At 38.3% G+C, this 14996-nt stretch overlaps 1 protein-coding gene across 1 annotated transcript in view; it reads right to left on the reverse strand.

Moving 5' to 3' along the window:
* Positions 1-14996, reverse strand: part of LOC308392031 (uncharacterized protein) — a 297183-nt gene that overhangs the window by 61299 nt on the left and 220888 nt on the right. The window lies entirely within an intron of this gene.

Consider the following 14996-nt stretch of genomic DNA (forward strand, 5'->3'; position numbering starts at 1 on the left):
CTGATCACCGATTGGTTGACTAGAAAAAGACTCTCAGATAATTGGCTGTTTGCACAGACACGCTGTAACGCATGCCTTCTTGTGTGTGTGAGGTGGGATGTGTACTTGTATAGCTGCGTTTGTGAGGACCAGCCTGAGTTTTAAATCTTGGGAGTGAGTACATATATGAGGTCACTGCACTTTGAAGTGTTGATCAGGGGGTTAATAGTTGGTCTTAGAGCCTAAGGTTAGATTTAGATTTAAGTTTGTAGTGATAGCTAAGAAAGACACATATGTGTATTTGTGTGTGTCCTTGTATTACTATTATTTTGGGAACGTGCATCTGCAACTTTACCTCCTTATGGGGACAAACTACAAGTTCCCACAAGGTATGACCTAAGTCTGAAAGGAATTTCAGACTTTGGTTAATGAGTTACTTCTGGTCAAAGTTACAGTGAGATGAGCAGCAGTTAGGTTAAGTCAACAAAAAATAAGATACAATATATTGTCCTCTCAAGTGTTGGAAACACATCTGTGTGTGTTTGATTCGATGTTATCAGCTTTAGTTTCTCCCCTCTGCATGCCGCAATTTCCTGCTTTAATCTGATTTCTCCTCTAACCTGGTTTCTTGTGTAGCTTAGCCATAGAGGGAAAAGTTACTCTAAATCACACAGGACCAAATCATTCTTAGTTCATTAGTCTAAAATGTTTTGTGTCAACTGCTTGTTGTTGTTGTTGTTGGGGGGGGGGTAAGTTGTCCAAACATTATTGCAGTACATGACTGTCTTTTTCTTAACTTTTATCAATGACTTTAACCCGACCGAAGCTCCAAAAACTCAAGTATTAAAATATTTGTATGCTAACCATGTACCTGTAATACTATAGCATTTATGTGATTTCATAGCTGGTATTTATAGTAATCCTCACTAACCTTTGTTTACTGGTGCGATGAGTGTGAATTAACTGCGATTATAAAAAAAATAAAGGTATAATAGGCTTTCGTTATGTTGGAAAGACTGCTTAATTTTGCATTTGAATGCCTTCATTTATCATAGGAGGTTTTAGCAATTGCAGCATTGGCTTCTTAATTCTAATAAATGAAGCCAAACGTATGACCTTCATAAACCATGTGCTCATCTAAAACAAATTCATCATAATTAAAATATGTGCTCATGCAATTTATAAATAGCAGGCACATAACTTTGAAGCAAAGTTGTTTCTGCAGTGATTTTAATAAATCAGATTAATAATAAACTCATATTTTCCCAGGCTGTCAGCTGCAATGACTTTTGTCATTGCAGCATATCTGTGTGAAATACAGCACATACTTCAGAGGATTATTAAATTTCCTGGCTGGTGCAGGTGCAACATTTATGAAATTCATGGAGTTGCTCCATGTAATATGGAATAAATAAAGAAGGTACACAAAAAAAAGTTAAATATATGATAACCAAAAATAAGGAAATCGGTTTATTTTGAGTGTATAGTGCACTGTGTATAGTGCTGGCGGAGCGCTGCTGACGTCGACTGAGAAAATTGTCAGGCGGTGGAAGGAATACTTCGAGGACCTCCTTAATCCCACTGACACGTCTTCCGTGTCAGTGGTATATATATATATATATATATATATATATATATATATATATATATATAGATCTGGTCACCAGATCTAAATCCAATAGAGCCCCTTAGGGATGTGTTGGAACAGGAGATTTGCATCACTGAATAAAATGTTAACATGTCAGTATGGAAGTGCTTGGAATACCTTGTTGAATGGGTGCTGTGAAGAATTAAGACAGTTGTGATGACCAACCAAGTACTAGCAAGGTGCTACCAATAGAGTGGCCAGTGAGGAAGGCATGCAGATGTAACACAATCAGTCAAAGCGTATAGAGCCCGAGTATATGAAATGTCATCATATTGTAATAGCTGGAATTTCCCAGCTTTTAGTGCATGCATTTGTAGATGTGTGCTCAAGGTCGGCACAGATTTTTGTTTTTAATCTCTGTCTTACTGGTTTATATCTTTCCATGTAGCTTACAGTTACAGTTGCTGCTGTGAAGAAGTCATGTTGCACCATCTTCACCTCCCTAAGAAGGAAAACATTACTGTGGTGACTACCTATTTACATATTCAGGGGAATCATTCTGTGACGCAAGTGCAATGTTCAGCCTCCTTTTAGCATTTGGTTTACAGCAATCCCAAGAGAGAACTATCCAGCTATTTAGCTGTAAATTATTTTGGTACTGGGCAATGGAAGTAAAGTGAATTGCCATTCTTATTCAAGCTTTATTACATACTGATTGAGCAGATGAGAATAATAAAAAAAGAAAATAAAAACTTCAGAACTATAGAGTTGTTAACCATAACAATATATCACTCCAACTATAGCTAATGTCATCTGTGCCCTTCCTAACTCGACATTAACAGTTGCTGAAATATAGGTTCAACCAATGTACCGCTCCATTCATTTAGCTTAAACTGTCAATTGATCGGCTTTGAATACATGTATTACGGTAACAGCAGAAATTTGCAAATCATGAAAAGATGCCTAACAGAACTCATTATCTGGATGTCTGAAGACAAAGACAGATGGATCTTTTCAGGCCAAAGCAAAGGGATAATTTCACCAGGACTACTGAAGCCAGTTGCTTGCAGCTGATAAAACTGAAAGCATCCATCATTAGCAGGCACTTATAGGCTGATGCTCTCATCAGACAGCTGTGATACAGGACTATAGAAGAGGGAAGAGCAGGCCATTAGCATATCATTTCCCATACAGGAAAGAAGCTTTCAGACTTGCACCATTAGAATTACTGAGACAATTAATCCACCTCTATCCTTTCCAGTATTGGCAGGAAAAGACAACCAGAGTGCCTGCTCAAAACAAAGTCCAGCAAAAATGGAGAGTGGCTAGTAAACAACTACAATGCTTTACAGAGTCCTCATTTAAATCCTGTTTTTAGCTTGCATCTGATTTGAAATATAACTTGTTTAAGTTCCCCTATTTGACATATACAAATGTGATTTAACTGCACATCGCTTGACTCGACTTTACCTAAAAGCATATCTTCGAGGCTGCTGTCCCACTGCAAAGCGACCATATGTTCACATGTTGCATTTAGTTTGGTTGCATTTGACTTTCAAGAATGGTTATGTGCTTGCTGGGAAAAGTGCTGCTTGAATATTTCATAGTATAAATATGGTAAGTGGTTTGTAATGGCCCCTGAGAGCTCGTCAGAATTTTACATAAAGTCCTCTCCTATCATTTCCATGTTTGGTCTTAGCTTGTGACACAGGATATTTTCAACACAAAGAAAATTATACAATTACAGGCACACTTTTTTAGTAAATTGTCTACTATTCTAGCCATTATTTTGCAAAAGCACAAAGTAGTATCTAAAACTATTTGGATGGAAACAAGATTTTGTAAATCTTGTATATATATGCCCGATTCTTAGAGAACTCCATTAAATCCAATTTTCGAAACTGTCCAGCACCAAATACACATAGTTAACAATTAGTCAATGAAATCTGGCGCACATATACTAGTTAAGGACAGTGAGGACACACAGTATTTAGGTGACCAGAAACTACTCCAAATGAATGCTCATGAAAACTTTAAAAATAAATAAATAAATCAAGGCTTTACTCATGAAAACCTCATCAATGAAAATTTTTAAATTTTATACTTAGCTGAGGATAAAAACAGACATTTGTTCTTGTTTACTAAAGTTCTATATATGTGTAAAAATGGCTAGGGAGTATATATATTTTTACTTGTCATTAAAAAACGGCTGCCATTTAATATTTATACACATTATATTGCAAATTTGTCATAGAACAGAGGTCGGTCAGATGACTTGCACGTTTGCATACCTTTTGCAGACAGGAAGGTTGGGCGACATGATTCCTCTTTATTTGCATAGATTTACTTGATTGAGCTCAAACTGTCTGCCCCAGCAGTGCCATCAGACTTCATGTCTGTGTTGAGGGTACCAGGAAGTATTGAAATAATGAGAAATTTGAACTAAAACTAAGAATGTGAGGAAAAAACAGCAAAGATCTGCTTTGCGACCAGGATTACTATCGAGGCCAGAGAACTCGCACGCATATCTCGTTCTTTGCCGAGGGAAATTTGCAAGTGAATTATCTCTTCAGTTGCATGAAATCATCTTAACTCTGGCCAGCCTCCAGTGACAGCGAGTCTTTTGGACGTGGTGCCCAATTAGTCAGCTTTCCAATGTGAATTATCAGCCCACCACTTGCCAAACGCTGACAATCAAAATGTCACTGACTAAAATATCTTCCCTGCAAAATGAGCAATGAAATGTGCTGAGTGAAGCCTACAGAACTGTTTCAGTTCTTTCATGCTTAAGGCTGTACTGCAGAGTGCCGTTACTCTGTCTAATAAGGGCAGCTGTCAAATCTAACTTTGTGGATAATGTAGCGGATCTTAAACAATGCTTTGCTTTAACTTCCCCTGTGAGTGCAGAGTGGTGACACTGGATTTATGGATCTATTCCTCCATAATTGCCAGTCGTAACAAAGACTATAAGTCTTTAATTAAAGGGATTACAGGCAATGTGGTAATTCACATGACTAAAAGTTTGCATGACTAAATGTATAGTTCTTCCACTCACAGCACTCCATCCTCATCCAATACACTTCTTCCACTGGAGGAGTGCTCACTGTGTTTCTGATTAAGGGTTTTAGTTCAAATGCATTTATTATTTATCTACACCTATTTTATCTAGATCTTACAATAAAATACACACAGGTTTTAGATATAAAGCAAGATCTTCGGGGTATCTGTGTATATCGGCTACAAACAAGGTCCTAGTGACATTTTACAAGGGCTACACCCAAATGTGTATCTGAAGAAAGCTTATGTGCTGAAAGGAATTTGGTTTTTTCTTGCTGTCTTGTGATATGAAATACTTTATATACATACATTCACTATCTGGAACCACATCCTCATTTTGGGTTCGACAGCATTTCTAGTAGGTAACGGCAGATGGCTTGAACATAAATTGAGGCTGCAGTTTGGGAAAGGCCTCAGAGGGGACTGGCGGTGGCTCCTGGGCCGGGCAAGGGAATTAATTGAAAAAGTGGAGGGAGGGTGAGGCACAAAAGTGAGAATGAACAGGAGTGTCGTATATAAATATACAACACGAAGGGGCATGTATGGAGGTTTGGTCCCACTCCTGAAATTCAAAGAAATTATCTTCAACAAATACATGTAATTGGGAGTACTGAAGTTCTTTAGTTCAACATTTATATGGTTCAGCACTCTCTGAATGGTTTGTTTGGAGTTGAATGTCTTTTTTTGTTGTTTCTAATAAAAACACCTTTTCCACTTGTTTTTTTAACATAAATATCTAATCATTCATATCACAGCAGCTCAAGACGTTTAGACCTGTAGGTGTGTTCAAGATGACATGCTTGAGCTGAAAACACAGTAGAGGAGAAAGGTGATGTAAGTAACTCTGTGTGTGACTTGGTTGTTTCTGAGAAAATACCTCATGTCAGAGGTCGGAGAAGAATGGTCAGACTGCTTTAGTCACGTTGAACCTTGAATCAGATGGTCTTCAGCAGCAGAAGACCAAACCAGGCGCCACGCCATCAACTGTGTGATGCAATTTTGTCAATCTGGACCAAAACCTCTAAGTTCCCAGCACCTTGTTGGATCTGGCAAAAGATGGCTCCATCCTGTACTAACAAGATTTAACTAATGAAGTAACAACTGAGAGGATATAGAATCAGAAAGACTTTATTTATCCTGTTACGTTCTTTGTCTAGACGTGTAATAGACGCAACAAAAAATTGGCCCACTCCCGCTCCAACAAAACAAGAACCCAAACAATAGTATCTTCTAAAATGCTAAGCAGCCATTTATTTGCTTCAGCAGTGAGCAGTGCCAAAAATAACAAACAAAACTCCCTAATGGTCCCTATGCTTTCTTACACAAAATGAAAACCAAACAAAAGACAATTCACTTACCTAACTTTCTACATGAAAAACAGGAGAAAACTTAATCAACAAAAATGGCTTCTCACGCCTACTAGGCTGCTGCAGTGAACAATATATACAAGGTGAACAAAATACTCAGTTGCTACTTTACAAATCTATTTACAGCTATTTACAAAACTAAGATACCAACACATACACACACGTTTATACTTGCAACTCACTGGGCACAGACACTCTATCAAAAAACCGAATCAAAAGCTCATGCTATTTGTTGGGTGGTGGAGGCTAGTAGAGAGGGAGCCAGGTGGCTGTCATCTGGTAGCTAAATACTGGAGGTGATTAGCCAATTATCCAATCCAAGGACAGGAAGAGACTCCACCCAACTACTCGGCAGGCACGCCCAGGTGTCCAACTCCTAAAAGAGAAGGGGGAAAAACCCACAGCCATCCTCTGGTGGGAGGAGTCACGCATAAAACAAAACACTGACAACATTGGATCATAACAATCCCCAAGGGACAATTAAGATACAATAGAGCAGCATGACGTTGAAGATAAGGACAGGGCATAAACAGGCATAGCATAAACTCTCATGTCTAACTGGAATCAAAAAAACATTCTTACTTCTTCTTTTTTTTTAAACAGCTTTTCTACATCATTTAAATATCATACCCAGATTTGAAATTAGATGTATAATGCATGGTTTTCAAAATATCCAGAACAGTGCCTTGCTGTCGGGTGAGGTGTAATTTAAGGTGATATCAGGCCTGGAAAAGTGATGATGAAGCAACTGTGAAGAAGAAACTCAACAGCACCTGCAATTATCTGAACAGATAATATGATTGTCTCCAAACACATAAACCAAGTCCAAACATGCACTTTGCATACAGTGAGTATCTCATGGGGGCAGACTAAATGAGTTTGAGTTCAGCTGCAGCACATTGTGGTAAGATGGTTCAGAGGCCTGTGGCTGCTGGTTGCATAAGGTGTTTTTTCTAAACGTCGTAGCACAAGCTACACAGTATATAAAAATTCTTGCAGTAAGCTCTTTCAAGTGCCACAACACTTAAACAGTACTTTGGGATAATATCCATCTCGATGCAGTTCACCCAGGTCATATGAAGATGAGATCAGAGGGCCTTGACTCTTTCTTGCTGTCGGTGGCTGTAGCTCAGGAGGTGGAGCACGTCATCTACTAGTTAAAAGATTGGTTTGATCTCTGGCTCCTCCAGTCTGAATGCCAAAGTAGCCTTAGACATGATAATAAACCAAAACTTGCTCCGCAATGCATTCGTTGGAGTGTGAATATTAGATAGAAAGCACTTACGTGTATAAAACAGCTTCTATGAAAAAGCTTCTATGAATATTGTTAACTGTGGCATTTTCTTTTGTTTTGTTTTGATTTGAGTGTTCAAGTAGAAAAGCGCTGTATAGGAACCAGTCTATTTACTTGCCGTCTGAGTGAAGCAAACTCATGTTTGCATATATTGTTTTGACAGGCAAATAAAGGGCAACGCAAGAAAAAAAAAATAGTCTGACTCAAATGTCCTCTCGGAAGTTTCCATTTGTGATCTCCTCGATCTGTCCTGCCATTGTTTCCATCTTACCTCACTTGTAACTCAAAACTTTCCAGTGCATTTTTCCCATGCTCAGCTGGCTCAAAAGTCATTTTCCTTAGGTGACTTTTTTCATGTGCACCATCCAACTCACTGGACTGGTTTTAGCAGTAACATTTTGTATGCTTGTGAATTCATTCGAGGTGAGTCGCACATTACCTGGAATTCTCCCTTGAAGAATCCTTAGCTATTGTTCAAAGATATCATCAAATATGAGAATGCAACATTTGGCTGCTGTGGATTGCGTTCAGAAACAACAATTTGGCACAAAGTCAGGAAAACAGCAAGCTTATCAAAGGCCATTTTGCGTTTGTAAATAAGCAAATATAGCCACTGGCTTGACTTTACCATGGAAAGGAAACCAGACCATGTTGCTTTATGTGTGTCATGCTTGAAACCCTCTCCCCAGTGGCACAGATAATATTACGCTATTTTAAAATCACACGCTGCCCTCTCTTTTGATATTGGTGTAAAAATAGAGATCAGTGCAGCAGCACGAAACAGTTTGAAATATAGAACAGACAGCAGGAAGCTATATTTAGAATGGACACAATCACAATAAGTGCCTGGTGACATTTCATCAACTCCCTACTGAATGCCATTTGGCTTTCCTTACTTTCATGCAGTTTTTATACACCCTTAAGATCTCTGCTAAAGTCTAAAAGGGGGTAAAATTGAGTTAGTGATTAAACTTCATTTGTCCTTGCTCACAGATTATGACATTAGATATTGCTGCACCATTTGGGTCTCACTCTCTTTCTCATCTTATCTGTGTCGTAAGAATTTAGGGATCAATGTTGAGAGAACTATAGTCACATATTTAACAGTTAAGCATACGTCACTGGCTTACATAGCTGCGTTCCAGCAGCTAAAGTTGAGTTTTAAATTTGTGTCTTTGTTATGGTGCTTGGCACACGATTAAACATTAAAAAAAAAAAACACTGAAGTCACTGAGTAGTATGAATGCGGGCAGGGTGATTTGACACCACGGGAAACATGTTGGGGGTTCTCCAGCGAAAACATTCCTTCAGCTATGCACGTTTTAAGTGAGCACATCCTCTGCAGAGGCAGCTCCCTCCAAGTGAAATTTAAGCTCAGCAGCATTGATCGGCACCCAGAGTCTCAGGATGTCACGTTGAAAACGTTCCACACTCAAAGAAGAAGAACATGCAATGAACTTCGGCGAGAATATCCACCAATCTAATGTTGTTGAAATAAGAAACCTGTACATGCTACAACAACCAACCGGTTCAAGCTGCAACAATGGTAGCACTAGTAAAGATAGTTACAGCTTTATTCTGAGAAGTCAGCTTAAAAAGATAAGGAATGATAAGTTGATAAGTGTATGATGGGTGTAAAATGCAAATATAAGGGGAAAAAGTTGCCTGTGTCATAATGTTACCTACAGCAGTTCTTCTGGCAAAAGGTTTATGCACACATCATGTCATGGTAATTTTGGACTGTTTTTTTAAAGAATTGGATGAACACGTTTGAATTTGTTTTAGATTTTCTTTATCCCACACAGGGTCAAAAGTATACATACAGGTACTCATACAAGTATAGATACACCCCTGTTAATGTTTGGTTAAATGTCCCTTAGCAAGTTGCACCTCAACCAGAAGCATTTGGTAGTCATCACAAACCTTCTGGTATAATTCTGGTTGGATTTCTGACCACTCTGTAGCAGTACTACTTGAAGCAAAACAGCCCCAGAACATGATGCCACCACCACCACGCTTAACAGTTGATACAGTATTCTTAAGACTTGAAAGCCTCACCTTTACTCTTCCAAACGTACCTCTTGTCATGCCAAATACCTCAATCTTTTTCTCATCTGACCACAAAATTCTTCTCAAGAAGGCATTTTGCTTGTCCATGTGGACAGCTGCAAATTTCAGTCAAGCAAAAAGGTGTCAGTTTTGGAGCAGGCTCCTCGGTCTTAGTCAGCACCCTCTCGATTTACGATGACGTGAAACTCACTTCACTGTGGACAGTGACACTGTGGTGTTCCAGCAGTTTCCAGTTCATGGCAGGCTTGAGCCTGAGTGGTTCCTTGGTTGTTCCTGAATATTCTAAGTAATTTCCTATGAGGTTGGCAATTTGGGTCTTCTTCCAGACCCTGGCAAAGTGGTGATACATCTAAATAACTTGTTCCTATGTAGAATTTTTTGAACTGCTAAACTTGCATTGTCATTCATATATCTTAATTAAATATATCGTATTGTTTAATAATATAAAACATCTAGTGATCACAGAATATCATAAACTACTGCATTTTGTTGAGAAATATTTACAACATGTAACATTGTCTAACACTGGAAAATAACTCAAAATGTTAGAAATATTCCAGTGTTAGAAAATCATCACTGCTCAGTGTTAGCCATTGTTAATCTTCAAAACTGACTAGGTTACTTTTAAACATATAACACTGTCAAAAGTGTTAATTTAACACTCAACGGTGTTGTATTTAACACTCAGAGGTGTGGACCCATATAGACACTCTCCAGTGTTAATTTAACACTGGAGATTTTGCTGTGTAATTGGATTATAGGTTTCTGTAATTTTACAAACATTCTTACAATCATCGCTCAAATGATGATGAGAAGAATGATTTTTTACATTTACTACAGCAGTAGTTCTTTACCATGTAGAAAAACTGACACATAATGTTTAAATTGCTCTTATTTGTGTCATATTAAGATATCTCAATACATAGTTCAACTTTTTACACTGACAGAAACTGGAGTTTCACTGGTCTGCCCCATGCACAAAGTGACGTTGTAGTGACGTCTTTTTAAGTCATTTTTTGGAGGTGCAATTTTGGTCCGCAACAACTTTTGTTTTGATGTCTTTTTAAAAAAATTTTTACATCTACTATACTGTACTTCTAGTGTTGACATTCATAGGACCTCTGTGTACGGGCTATTTATAGTCCAACTGTGGTTGTTGACAGGCAGTTTGCAAAGTATGTCCAGTTCATACACACACACTTGCACATACTGTCGGTTGCAACTTCTGCTACCGATCACAAACATGTAATAGCCTACTGAATAAAACAATAGGCTAATACATAATAAATTGTGTTTGTTTAAAAATAATCCACATTTATACGTATCATGTTGATAACAATGTTGAAATTTGTAAATAAAAAAAATTACATTTCTTAATCATGTAAGTTTCCTGCGCCTGCCATAGACATCCACATGATGTTCAAGAAAATTACCCAGTCCAAAGTTCAAATGTTGAACATCATACTGACGTCCAGGTTGGGTGATGGTTGGACATCCAAATTGTCGACCAAATTCAGATGTCACACAGATGTCCAGAATTGGTATATATATAAAAACATGATCTGCACATCTGTCTGACGTCCACTGTTTAGTGGGTAAGATCAAAGTGGACCATATGTGGCCTGTGATTTAAAAAGAGTTCGACATCCCTGCATTAGCTGATCTCATTGGTTACCTCCCTGGACATTTTTGGGGGGCAATAATAATGTGCAGTAAACATTCACTCATTCTTTTATTTATTTATTAAGTCAAGTCTTTTTTGCTCATGCCTTTTTTGGACTTTAAAAAAAACCCACTTTAACATCTGCTGTGTGTTGTTGTGTTGTGTTTTGTTGTGTTTAGTTGTACTTAGTGCTGACGTGGGACAGTTTTCAATTTCGTTGTACTATTGTACACGGTCATTTCTTATCTTATCTTTTCTTATCTTATTAGACCAACTCCACATCAGTCAGTTAGATGAAAACTGTTTTATACAGTTTACTTAACTAAATATTAAAGCTATAAAAGGATTCTTATGAGACAAAAATATTTATAAAAAATAAATACAGTCTTTATAAAGCCAATTTGGCATTAGCGGGTGCCCAAAATGACCACTGGGTTTTTGCAGCGAGTCACATCACATTTCCAATTAATCTGGTGATAAGTTCACAACATAAAAATAAAGTCCCTCTGCGCGGAGCCTGCTGCCCATATCCTCCAGGAGCTGTTTCCATAGCCACAGTGGCGTAAGAGAAGGATGAAGAGATTTTGTGGACGATTGCTGAGGCCTAATGAAATGAAGACTGTAAAATGATTGGTTCTGTGTTCTGTGCAAACTATTGCATAACTCTAAGATCAGCACTGAGCTGAATATATATATATATATAGAGAGAGAGCTGCAGGTGTTCAAATTGTGGACCCTGCCTAAATTTGTGTTTGATGTTTCAGTTGCAACAAGGACACAAAAACTGACAGCTGCAGGTAGCAGACGGGGAAGGTAAAACTGCCCCGAGCCCTTTACCAGAGGTGAAACCCTCTGCGGGACTCAAAGTGAGGTGAGCCGTGAAAAGTCAGAGACACTGCTGGTGTGTGAGAGTAATGTTTTATAGCTTTCTCCACATTGGCCCTGTGTAAGAAATATAGTTCATAAAGGAAATATTTACACAGAAAAGATTAGATTAGAGTCTCCACTGTAGTAGCTTCTACTACAACCACAGTATTAGTGTTCAAGCCTAACTGGGCCAGTTGTGCTTTTCCTTGTTATTATATATCATATGTAATGTGGATGCTCATATTAAAGTTTTAAGTTTAAAGCCATGGGGCCAATGCAAAAATATTCATTCAGAGCCAAAAATCTCAAAACATTTGATATTCAAATTCTTTTTTCTCTTCATGGCTCTGTATGATGTCAGTAAGAGGGGATCTCCCTAATATGGTCATGTTAGTCTCTGTGAACAGAAAAGCCTCGAAGTTCTGTCTGTGAATAACAGCCAATCACAGGAAAGATATATTAAAGGGAGGGTGCCATTAAAGAGGCATCAGCTAAAAGAGCTTGTGTCAGAAAGCTGCACCAAGGGCCGATATGAGCTGATCAAAAAGGTTCTGAGAACTAAAAAAACACTGTTTTTTCACTGGTTGTTCAATTGATGTTTAAAGTTTCAACATCTAAAGTGTTACTGCTTGTCTAATTGTAATTTTAATTGCGAATCACTATAGTAGAGGCTACTGTAGCTTCTGCTATAGTAACATAGAGATCTAGAAGTGTGCCGTAATTAAATATCCGGGAGTTAAAGTAAGCTTTCTACATGACATAAAGATAATGATGACAGAAAAAGATAGATTTTGACTTTAAATGACTAAAAAAAACACATGTAGCTTTTCTTTGGCCAGCATGCTTTCCTTTGAAATTTAAACAGGAAAAGTTAAAGTACACGACTGTTTGTACTCCCAGTCATTCCTCAGACTCCTTCAGTTTTCCCCACTGTCTCCCAAATGGGCTGGGCTTTTTTCCCGCAATCCACCCTTTTCCAAATCCTATAAATAGCAGCTGTTTCAGAAGGCAGAACAATACTCTGCAGACTTCTCCATTCATACATTCCTGGCACCGGACCAAGCTGTCTCCACCCTCTGCTGGTTACCTGACTCATGTCTCTGCACATCTACTGTATGTAAACAGTGGTGCACACACACACGCACAGAGCAGGAAAGAACTCAACAGAACCACACACATATCTGCTTTACAAATGGCTCTTGTTAAAACTAATGTGAATCACAAAGTACAGACTGATGTAATGTATTTAAAATACTAAAATAAACTGTATAAACATGTTTTCTCTCTGGCAGATTTGTCCATGGATGTAGCATCTGTTCTTATCTTAATTTCCATCTTATTTGTTTCAAAAGAAACACTGCAAGACTCTCTTATCTCACTAAAATACCTAAAGCTCTATAATCTTCAGTGAAAAACAACATTGAATTTAAGAAGTAGATTTGTTTTCTTTGCCTGCTTTGCTTTTGACCAATGCAGAACATCACCGACGGTTCAGACGACTGAATCCTGATTGTAGTATCATGGTGGTTTGCTGATTTTGGCACGAAATGTAATTTAAGGTCAAAAATCCCCCTCTCCTTCTTCCTGTTTCCTCCTTCACTTTTGCTATTGCTCAGACTGATTCATCAGAATGGTATGAAACATGAGCTTTTTAATATATCTTCTCTTCATATAATACACAAATGGCATGTTTTATAATTGTAACATATCCCTAAAAGGAACTCTAATTTTTCATAAATGCACTGCAGCCCACTGCAGAGCAGTGAAAAAGCAAATGTCTCACAGTGTTTGCTAACTTGTTGGCTCCGTAGAAGTCTGTATGAGGTCAAATTGCGGCTATGTTGAGCCAGTTGGTGATATGTGTCCTGCACTCTCTGTCCTTGGCTAATTTAAACATTTCCAGCACTGAATCAGTTCTGAAGCGGACTACTTCTTCTGTGTTTCAGATGTTGAACCAAGGTAAACAGATTTCATTCTACCAAAATTTTATGGATATTGTGTGAAAATGCTTTAGAGTGTTTAAAGCATTGTGAGGAGGGAGAGGGGGAAATGCAAAATTTTACTGTTTTAATAACTGCTTTTAGTTCAGTGTCTTGATGACATCCTGCAGCATACAGTAGCTACACCCTCCTTCAAAATGACTGGAGATCAAATCAGTCCTGAGTACCTTAAAGCACCTATCAACAAGTGAAAAAGAAAGTCACAGAAATTGTCAGCTATGTATGAACAAATACCAGCACACTTGTTTATAAGCTGATCAGCTTCCCCATTGGTGAAAGCAGGCAGACGGCAGCAGGCTAAAGAGGGTGGGAGCCTTCTGGGAAAAGCATCGGTGATGATGGAGTCACTGAATATCATTGATACTCCCCAAGTGTCACAGACACACGTTGTGCTTCAGCTGTGTAGGGTCTGTGAACAATTTGAAACTAGCAAACCACTCTGCTGTACCTTAGATTTCCATTTCTCACTACACTGCTCGTTTCAATATTTACATACATGTCTCGGTTTTGCCACATCGTTGCTCAGTTGGAACTTAAAGGCTATGCCACAGTTTGTATAATTGAACCATGTGACACTAAAACTGTCATCTTCACGCTCTGTGTTTTGCTTTTCCCGACAGGCTGAACGTAGGAAGCAGTGTGGGAAGCATTTTCGTGTGGGAGTGTGCCGGTCAAGAGTGAGGGAACGTCTACTATTCATGATCATCTCGCTTTGGACACCTGCCAAAGGTTTCTGAAAATGAGGGGGCTGGTGGCTGAAACACAGTGATCATTTATTGTTTTCATTGTGCTTTGGCTCCTCGTTTTTCCAAAGGAAGTGAGAAAGAGTCTGTTTCAGGTCTTCTGGGTTTGTCATACCAGTGGAACTGTAGGTGAATGTTGTGAATAATGTGAGATCAACTTCATTTTTATGTTGCTTTTTTATTTTTTACACTGTCACTGGTTTAAAAATATTTATTATTGTTGACATTTCCCCATATTTATGCCATTAAAAAGGACACTGACACATACTGAATGAAAAAAACCAAACACATCTCACAGTTGATCGATTACCAACTCATCTCCGTGACCTTTACATGTGCTGCTTTTCCATCTCTTGCTGCTGTATCTA

This window comes from Rhamphochromis sp. 'chilingali' (genome assembly GCF_963969265.1).
Source record: "Rhamphochromis sp. 'chilingali' genome assembly, chromosome: 2".
In the NCBI taxonomy this organism is placed as follows: Eukaryota; Metazoa; Chordata; class Actinopteri; order Cichliformes; family Cichlidae; genus Rhamphochromis; species Rhamphochromis sp. 'chilingali'.